Below are 11,076 nucleotides of genomic sequence, written 5' to 3'. Positions count from 1 at the left end.
GGCCCAAGAAGAACCAAACAACGATGAACATGATAAAATGTGTAAAACTACTAGGTTGACCTTCATCAATGAAAATCCTCCAAAAAATCCAAAGGAAGAAGTGTGGATTGGAGGGAAGGTCGGCCACATTCCAAGGAATGTTGGAAACAACAAACTAGGGCCCCACAAGGTAAGGAAAGGATCCGCAAGATTCACCAATAGCGAATAGGTCCAAGTGGTTCCGGTGTTTTAAGCCAAAAAAATGTCTCGAAATCCGGAAGGAATAACTTGCTGAAAAATGATCCAAACGTCCCGAAGTTCAGTAATATGGAAGATAATCATGATTACAAGCAAAATCCAGCTCCACAAGATCCGGTGAGAAAATGCAAAAAGAAATGATAAATCTACAAAACAAAAAACAAATTGAAAATAAATGTTTTTGGTTAATGCAAGATTGCCAAGAACTAAGGATTCTCTTGCATCAGAGAGAGAGAGAGAGAGAGAGAGAGAGAGAGAGAGAGAGAGAGATGAATATGGATATGGATAATAAGACAAGTTATTATAAAATAAATTATTTTTATAAATTTTAATTGTTATTTTTTATAAAAATTAAATAATTAAAATAAATTTCCAACTTAAATCTAAGTTAAAAATTCAAAATAAAAAGCTAAATGTAAAATTTAAACATATCAAAATATAAATATAAATATAAATAACAAATTAAAAAATTAGTAATAATTATTAATAAATTTATTAAATTGATAAATAATTAAAAAATATATATTAAAACCTTATTATTTACATATTTATTAAAAATAAATTTTAATAATTAGTAAATTTTTAAAATCAAAATAATATTTACAAAGTTTTAATTATAAAATTAATCTATTTATATGATATTTATATATATTATAAGTAAAATAAATAAATAAAACTAAATTTTAAAAGTTTAAAATTAAAAAAATCATGTTTTATTAATTAGATAAAGAATCGATTCAAGTTAGCATAGATAGTAAAAATGCAGTACCTACATATCATGTAATATTAAAACAATGACACAATCATTTTTGCTATATGTGTTGGATATTGTTGTTGCTAGGATATGTTGTTGTCAATGATGTCAACATATTCCTATGTTTTGGTGATCCAGTGATTGCAAAGAGTTGATCTGGTTGGTTTATCTATTTGGGATGTTGAATCAACTAGAGATACTTCATTCTTTATTGATTCCATGATGCTATGTTGTGATTTGATTGAGTTGTGGATTCCAATTTGAAGATTAGTTTTCAATATGCAATATTGCAGTGTTATGGTGATTGATCTGTTGTGCTCTGGTATGATCATTTCTTGAGTTGTGGATTTGGGAGAATGTTTTCAATGTTCATGTGTATCTTCATTTCATATGGTTCATGATTTGGTTCTCTGCAAGTGATTTTTCTAGTCCGAGTTGCTGTTGTTGAGTGTTCTTGAGTGTTAGTGTGTTGATTGATGAAGATTTGAATAAGTGGTATTGGTGCAACTATTACAGATGGTTCTAATGTGCTTGTTAGTGTATCTTGATCATGCCTTATTTGTTTTGGTGTTCTTCATAGATCTTTGTGCATGATATTGAATTTCTTTTTGGGTCTGGTAACATTTTTCATGTTACGTGGTATTTTCGGTGGTGTAACATGTTGAGGTTGACCTTGGAGGGATTCCTAGTAGTGTTGCTTGTTTGAGGATTTTATTTAGGTCCATGCCATGTTGTTTATGACATTCTATTGGTCTGGTGGTTTATTTATGTATCGTGTGATGTAATTTTTTAATTAGGTATTGAGGGTTTTAGTCGACCTTGTAGTCAAGGTTGATGAATTGTATAAATAGGTATTAGATTCATGTAATTCAGGTGCGGTGGTGGTGTTTGCATTATCAGAGAGTTGTGTATGTGCAAATAAGTGAATTTATCTTTCAATATGATGTATTGAGAAGAGATTGTTGCAAAGATTAGGAGATGCTATTCTTTTAGTTCATCTTAACTGGATTGTAGTTCATTTTATGGAAATAACTCCATTGTATGAAAGGACCGGATGAAAGTTCATTTGAAATGTCTTGGAGAATAGTATTGGAAGATTACAAAGAATACCTATAATGTTCCTCTGAATGGACCAAAACTGCTGCCGAGATCAAGGATCTTGAACATAACATAAGAGCTAAGGAAGCATTGTTGAGTGCCTTGACTGATTCAGAGATGACTAATGTGGTGGGTTTGCAGACTGCACATGAGATCTAGGAGAAGTTAGAGACCTTGTATGACAGATATAAACATGTTTAAGTTGCTAAGATATAGAGTTTGACAGGAAAGTATGAGATGATGAAGATAGGAGAAGATGAGAACATATCTACCTTTATGGCTAAGGTGAATGAACTTGTCCTAGGTATCGAATGTGTCCGTGGAACCCTTGAAGAAGATGAAATTGTTGCTAAGGTGCTGAGATCTTTTTGTCCTGCTTACAAGCCTAAAGTAGCTGGTATTGATGAAATCTGAAGTGTGACTACTATGACTAGAGACATGTTGGTTGGCAAGCTTGCTGCTTTTGAGCTGATTGAGTTTGGAGAATCACATGGTAAATCTAAGAGTGTATTTAGAGCCTCTATATCTAAGAAGCAGAAGTATGATCCCGAAGAGAGTTCATGTTGGGTATCCAGATATGAGAGAAAAAAGAGAGAAATGGAAAAGCAAGAAAGAGAATTGGATGAGCTTGAAGCCCTTATTGCTATAAGGTTGCCTAAGGGAGCCGGTTAGTATGATGGAAAGTTACCTTTGAAATATTTCTCTTGTAATAAGATAGGAAATTTTGCTTCTAGGTGTCCTAAAAGAATGTCTAGGTATGATAAGCATGACAAACTTGAAAGGCATGATAGATATGATAAGTATGATAGATATGAGAAGCATGCTAAGCATGATAAGCCCTATAAGCCTAACCAAAAGTTCAGATATCAAAAGAGATGTTATTATGCTCCTGATGAAGGTGTGAAAGATGAAGATTCAGAGAATGGGAATTCAAAAGATGAGTTTGTATTTATTGCTATCAAGAAAGATGATTCGGTACCAGTGAATTTTGCAAGTTGCATTGTTGAGGAGAAAGCTTTGGCTGCTAAGATTGAAGAGAAAGATTAATGGGTAGTTGACAATAGTTGTTCACATCATACGACATGTGATAAAAGAAAATTTATGAATATGGAAAGGTATGATGGTGGCATTGTGAGATTTGGAGATTACAAAGCTTGTGTGATCCATGGTAGAGTTTCAATTTATTTTGATGGTAAGCATAATACTGATGACATCTTGTATATTTAAGGTTTGAAGCATAATATTTTGATTGTTAGATAGATGGTTAACAAGTGATATGATTTGCAATTCAAGAATGATAAATACAAGATTATTAATGCCTCCGGTATAGAGATTGCATTAGGAACCAAGACTAAAGGTAATATCTTTCACTTGAATGCTAGTGAGAAAAGTTGTTTGATTGCTCATATAGATGAAAGTTGGTTGTGGCATAGAAGGATGTGTCATGTTAGTTTTGACTACATGATAATGATATAATTTTGACTACAGGATAAGGATAAGATCTAATCATTCTGTTAGAAATTTTCCTAAAATTATGAAGCCATCTCATCTGGTATGTAAAGAATGTCAATTGGGAAATCTAACAAGAAATACATTCAAGAGTAAGTTGTATTCATCTAATGGATTGTTATATCTTGTGCATACTGACTTGTGTGGTCCTACAAGAGTAAGAAGCATGCAGGGTGACAAATATTTCATGTTGCTGATTGATGATTATTCTAGGACGATGTGGGTTACCTTTATAAAGGAGAAATCAGAAGCGTTGGATAAATTCAAGATATTCAAAGCTAAGGTGGAAGCAGAGACGGAGTTGAAGCAAAAGTATCTAAGATCTGATAGAGGAGGAGAATTTACATCTGGTGAGTTTGATTCATTTTATGAGAGGAATGGAATTAGAAGACAATTATCTGATCCTAGAACCCCTCAGCAGAATGGAGTTGTTGAAAGGAAGAACACAACCATTTTTTATGCTGCTAGGACTATGTTGATTGAAGGAAATATTGCACAAACCTTTTGGAGAGAATTTTTCAGCATTTTTGTTTACACATTCAACCAGGTGCATATAAAAGGTGATTCTGGTAAGACTCCTTATGATTTATGGTCTGATCATATTCCTACATTTAGATATTTCAGAATTTTTGGAAGAAAATGTTATATCAAGAGAGGTGAGGATATAGGAAAGTTTGATGCAAGATGTGATGAAGGAATATTTTTGGGATATTCTACTAAGAGCAAGGCCTACCGGTGTTATAATAAGAGACTGAAAAAGATAGTGAAGAGTGCAAATGTGAAGGTGGATGAATGTCATGGAAACAAGATCAAAGCATGTGGATATGAATCTAATGATCATGATGTTATTTCAAAGCCTGTGCAGACTGAGCTATTAAAGAAGAATGCTTCAGTAGAGACAGTTAATCTAGATATTGCTGCTACTGGTAAAAAAGTGCAAAAAACTAAAAATTAGAACAATCGGAAGACTTTGAGGTATGTAAGACTGAATCATTCAGAGAATCAGATTATTATGATAAAAATAAAGGTCTGATGACTAGAAGAAGGATTGCTACTGAAGAGATATGTTTGATTTCCAAGATTGAACCTAAAGATGTTGCAGAAGCATGTAAAGATGAGAATTGGATATGTGATAATTTTCCAAGATATAGAGTCCAATTGATATCACAATAAGAGAGAAGAAAACATGACAAGAATAAACTGTATTCCTATCAAGATACAAATACTAATCAACTGGATCATCAAAAATTGTTACATATAATGTAGATGAGCATTCTTATAAAGGCAAGGCCATATGGATATGTGAGCACACAATAATGACATGTGACTCAATGAGAAACAAGGGTAAGTAGGGTAGGTTGGAGAAATAATAAAATATTCTACAAGAGGTGGATCACCCATCGAAGGTGGAATGTAACAACAAAATAAGACCATAAAAGGTGGAATTTATCCTACATACATCATCCCTATGTGCACACTTCTCTAAGTGTCTCATATCCAAACTACTATGAAATACATTACCCTAAGTCAATTTAAGTAAAGTATAATTATGAAACATAATTTACACCAACAGGATAAAAGCTATGGAAGAAGAGTTGAATCAGATCGAGAAGAATAGCACTTGGGAACTTTTTCCGAGACCTAAAGACAAAAATGTGATTGAAACTAAATGGGTGTTTTGAAATAAATTGAATGAGGCCAGTGAAGTGGTTAGAAACAAAGCAAGATTGGTATGTAAGGGATGTTCATAGATGGAAGGAATTGATTATGAGGAGACTTTTTCTCCCGTGGCTAGAATTGAAGCTATTAAATTGTTGCTTGCATATGCTCCTCACAAGAATTTCAAGGTATATCAGATGGATGTTATTCAACCTTTTTTAATGCTGATTTGGAAGAGGAAGTCTACATTGAGTAACCAGATGGATTTTCATTATCAGATGAAGGGGACATGGTATGAAAATTGAAGAAAGCACTCTATGGACTCAAGCAATCCCCTAGACCCTGGTATGCTAGATTGGATAGGTATTTGATGAAGTTAGGATTCTGTAAAGGTACTGGTGATTCCAATTTGTAATTTAAGGTTGATAATGATAACATTATCTTTGTTGATGACATTATTTTTGGGGGATTTGATGACTTGAGTATGAAGTTTGTTGATGATATGCAAAATGAATTTGAGATGTCTATTATAGGTGAGATGAAATTCTTCTTAGGATTGTAGATTACACAGGTTGACGAAGGCATTTTCATTTCTCAATCTAAGTATGTAAAGGAATTGTTGAATAAGTTTGGGTTAGACGATTCCAAACCTATTGGAACTCCTATGGTGACTGAATGCAATTTGTCTAAGCATGATGAATCTCATAAAGTTAATCAAACTCTATATAGATCTATGGTTGGTGAATTGTTGTACTTGAATTAGACTAGGCCATATACTATGCATGCTATTTGTCTTTGTGCTAGATTTAATGTTGATCCTAAAGAGAGTCATGTTACTACATTGAAGAGGATTTTCAGATACTTGAATGGGACAATTGACTATGGTTTATGGTATCCAAAGAATGATGATTTCATGTTCTGTACTTATAGTGATACTGATTGGGTAGGTGACGTTGATGAACAAAAGAGCACTACCAATGGAGCTTTCTATTTAGGAAAGAAATTGGTTTCATGGTCCAGTAAGAAACAAGATGCGATATCTCTATCTAATACTGAAGCTAAATACATTGTTGCTGCTAGCAACTATACTCAGGTAGTTTGTTGAAGGATATTAGAGTTGTTTATGATGAGCCTACTATTATATACTATGATAATTCAAGTGCTATCAATATTTTCAATAATTTAGTACTGCATTCTAAAACAAAGAATATATCAATTAAGTATCATTTCATGAGGGAGAAAGTCAGTGATGAAGAGGTCAGATTGGAGTATGTATCTACAAAGGATCAGATTGCATATATTTTCACTAACCTTTGCCTGCAAATACATTTGTCTACTTGAGAGACAAGTTAGGGGTCTTTGCGCCTCCTAATGAGAGCTAGATGCATTGAGTTGCATCAATCTGATGGACTGCATAGTCTTATCATCTTATTTGTATTGATGAGTTGGTGTTTTTACTTAGCCGAAGTAGTCAGTGTGTGGTTCAGATTTGTGAGTTTATACTAAGGGGGAGAGATTTTCCTTCTTAAAGGAAGAGTATCATGGTTTGTTTTTGTCTTTGGCATTTATGTCAAAGGGGGAGAGAAGCATGTGAAAAACTGCCTTATCTTTGAAGCTTTGTGTAGATGATCTTTGAGGGAGTTTTTTGGTGATTGCTGATTTATTCCTTTGCATTGATTTTTTTTCACATTAATGTTTCCATCAATGCCAATGGGGGAGATTGTTGGATATTGTTGCTTCTAGGATATGTTGTTGTCATTTATGTCAACATATTCCTGTGTTTTGGTGATTCGGTGATTGCAGAGAGTTGATCTAGTTTGTTTATTTGTTTGGGACATTGAATCAACTAGAGATACTTCATTCTTTAATGATTACATGTTGCTATTTTCTTATTTTATCAAGTTGTGGATTCTAGTATGAAGATTAGTTTTCAGTGTTCAGTATTGTAGTGTTCCGATGATTGATCCGTTGTGCTTCGGTATGAGCATATCTTTAGTAGCAGATTTGGGAGAATATTTTGGATGTTCATGTGTATATTCATTTTAGATGGTTTGTGATTTGGTTCTCCGCAAGTGATCTTTCTAGTCTGATTTGTTGTTGTTGAGTGTTCTTGAGTGTTAGCGTGTTGATCGATGAAGATTTGAATAAGTGGTGTTGGTGCAACTATTGGTAATGGTTCTAATGTGCTTGTTGGTATTTCTTGATTGTATCCTATTTTTTTTGGTGGTCTGCATTGATCATTGTGTACGGTATTGAAGATCTTTTGGTTTTGATAACATTTTTCATGTTATGTGGTATTTTTGATAGTGTAACGTGTTGCGGTTGATCTTGGCGGGATTCTTGGTGATGTTACATGTTCAAGGATTTGATTTGGGTCCATGATATGTTGTCTATGGGATTGTATTGGTCCAATGGTTTATTTATGTATCATGTGATGTAATTATGTAATTAGGTATTGAGGGTTTGAGTTGACCTTGTAGTCAAGGTTGATGAATTATATAAATAGGTGTTAGATTCATGTAATTTAGGTGTGGTGTTAGTTTTTGCATTATTAGAGAGTGGTGTATGTGTGCATAAGTTCATTTATATTTCAGTGTGATGTATTGAGAAAAGATTGTTGTAGGGTAGACAAATGTGCTAACTAGAACTGTCATCAGGAATTAGGAGATGTTATTCTTTTAGTTCATCTTAACCGGATTATAGTCCAAATATTAATGTAAGGTAGTGAACCTTCCCTGAGGGTTTGAGCCTTTTGGGTCATCATATTTTGAGCATTGAGCTCTAAGCTATATGCCAGAATGCATGTGCATTCCCCATTGTAATATTTACACATAATACTGTAGAGTATCATCTTATTGTGGGTAGATTCCCACCGTGGTTTTTCCCTTAACCAAGTTTTCCACGTCAAAATATTGGTGTTATATGTATTGTTGTTATTATGTCTATCTTTATTCTTGCTACCATTGATTAGATCTAAGATTGTGCTTAAATTGTTTAATCCATTGAAAATTGATTCATCCCCCCTCTCTCAGTTTTCCTTCATTGTTGGTGCCAACAATATGTAATATCTTTAATGGGATTCTTTGATTGCTGGTGTATACTTGGGTGTAATTTTCTTCCAATGCGAATGTCATTCAAAAGAACAAAAAATCCACATGAAAAGATAGAAAATTAGTGGGGAAAGATCCAATGACAATCAATGCCCCAATCCAAGAACAAAATATCACTTCATAGTAGGGAACGCCTTCTGTGTAATTTTAACTTTCTGTCAAGGAGTTTGTACAATAACTACAATATATTCAACACATGTTATTTTCTTTTAGGAAGGAAAATGATAATGAAGTCGATCATTTTTAACATACTGATTCATGTTTAATTTAATAGATATAGACTCTTCACACATGTTACCTACTTAAGGATTTTTTGATTTATATTTTTAATAGTTTCTCAAAGTTTTCTAATGGAAACATGTGGATGTGGAGCTGGGTTTTGAGGATGGGGAACCGAGGGTTTAAATTTGGGTAGAATGGGGGATGGTTGTAGAGTGGTAGTGGGGACGTGACACTGATATACAAATTGAGGTGAATTAAACTCTTGAAGAAAATATCTACAATAGAGCATCTCTACAAGTGACCCATAAAAGGCAAACAAGTTTTTAAAAAGTTAAAGGTTGGAATTAGTATGTAATGGTATGTGCCATATAGAAAACTGATAGAATTATAAAGCACTAAGAGGGGGGTTGAAGATTAGTGACAACAAAAACAATACCACTTCAAACACAGACCAGTAAAGATAGTTAACCAGCTTATTAAATACTATGCATGCAATCCAAAGTGATATTAAAGCATCCACAACAAGTAAAACATCCACCATAACACAAGTGTTTATACGTGGAAAACCCAACTGGGAAAAACCATAGTGAGATGGGACACACAAGTTAACTATCTGTAGTAATAGGTAACTGATCGGTTAAGGTCTACAAAGTGCTCTGCTAGGAGCGAATCCTGTTAAAGATCCCAAAGCCCTATTAGGAGCTATACCCTGTTAAAGGTAGTACCCTGTTAGGAGTAACTTGGGTAGAGTATTTCAAACCCAAACTAATGGATCACATGGTTAGAGGATTTGTACAATGAAGCTTGTTAGAGCTTACCCAGTTAGGAGATTTGACCGTTGCAGTGATTAGAAAACAACAGGTGGTGTGATCTAGAAGTAGCAAATCTTGCTTAAATAGATCCTCTTTTGCTCACTCAAAACTGCATCACCGACATACTCTGGAACACCTTCAGTAAATCGCAACAATTTAACATTTCTATTTCACATCATAAAAGTATTTCACCACAATGTCATTATATAGACAATAGATTTCATGTTGGATCAAGAATCACATCACAATTTTCTAGGTGCAGTGTATCTGGACAATCTAACATAACACATAATAGATTGCCACCAAATTTGTCGGTTAGGTATAACTCATTACGATCGGTGATAACTCATCACACAATCAGTAAAACTGGTTGGAACACCGATACCAATTAAGAGTTAACCTCTTCCAACTCATAGATTGATTGTCCTCCATTTGCTTCCTTGTTGATCTCCACTGAAACTCCAAGCTAGTGTCATGCCATTCCTGCATATATTGGTTGTCTACATATACCAGTTAGACACCCTCAAAACCGATTGGACTTCTCTATCCATATAATACTTGTTTTGCAATACAAAGACTTAGGAGTAATACCGGTTTGTCTTAACTAAGATGACTAAGATAATGTGAACATATGTGTGTGTATACATGTGCCATCAATGACAACACATGAAGTCATCTATTACAAGAATGATCATCAAACCAACAATCTCCCCCTTTGGCATTGATGACAACACTTGCAAATTTTTACAACTTTACAACTAAGTGTGCTTACAAAAATTGTACAAACATATTTCTACTCACCCTTAACAATACATACGGAATTTTCACAACACATACATATTTCTACTCCCCCTTTGACAACAATGCCAAATTGAAAAGTAAAATACATATATATTATCTCAAAAGTTGCATCAAAAACTACATATATAAAAATATAAGAGTCTTTTCAAGGAGTGTTCTTTGCAATTTTCAAGAAAATGTCACTGAAAATGATCTTCATATGAGTAAAATCATTATCCCATGTTTCCAATAATGTTTCAGTGATCTCAATGGTTGTCATAACTAAGATTACTAAGACAACATATGTGTGTGTATATATGTGCCATCAATGACAACACATGAAGTCATCTATTACAAGAATCATCATCAAGCCAACACAAACGACCGGATGGTGTCCTTGATAAAGGTGGTGGTGTTATATGGGGATGCTTTCCCCAAGACACCAAGTCTTGTAAACATTCTCATATAAGGGACATAAGGTTTCTTAGGAGGCCACGTCCCTATGGAATAATGTTTAAAATTTTCTAATAGATTAAATCTATTCAAAATTATTTAATTTCAATAATTGGTATTACAACGGGTTGATTTGTTGGGAAAATCTTAGAAGGGAACAACACGAGTTTGAGAATTTAAAGAAGATAGGAAGAGAACAATTGAAATATCATGTATGATGTTGGAGGAAGATGTTGCATGCTCTAGATCAAGAAGACAATCTATACTCTAGACAAATAAATCCTTTTGAAATTGTAGCTATCCTAAGGAATGAATTTTTTGTATGAGGAAACACCAACTTTGTGTAGAAACCAAATTATGTGAATCCATGTAAATACTCAAATCACTCTAGTCATAGAGGATAATTCTTCTTTTTTGTGGAAAAGTATTTCATGCTAGGAGA

This window comes from Cryptomeria japonica, chromosome 6 (genome assembly GCF_030272615.1).
Source record: "Cryptomeria japonica chromosome 6, Sugi_1.0, whole genome shotgun sequence".
Lineage (NCBI taxonomy): Eukaryota > Viridiplantae > Streptophyta > Pinopsida > Cupressales > Cupressaceae > Cryptomeria > Cryptomeria japonica.
The sequence above is the reverse complement of the archived record's forward strand: the minus strand, read 5'-3'. Positions refer to the sequence as shown.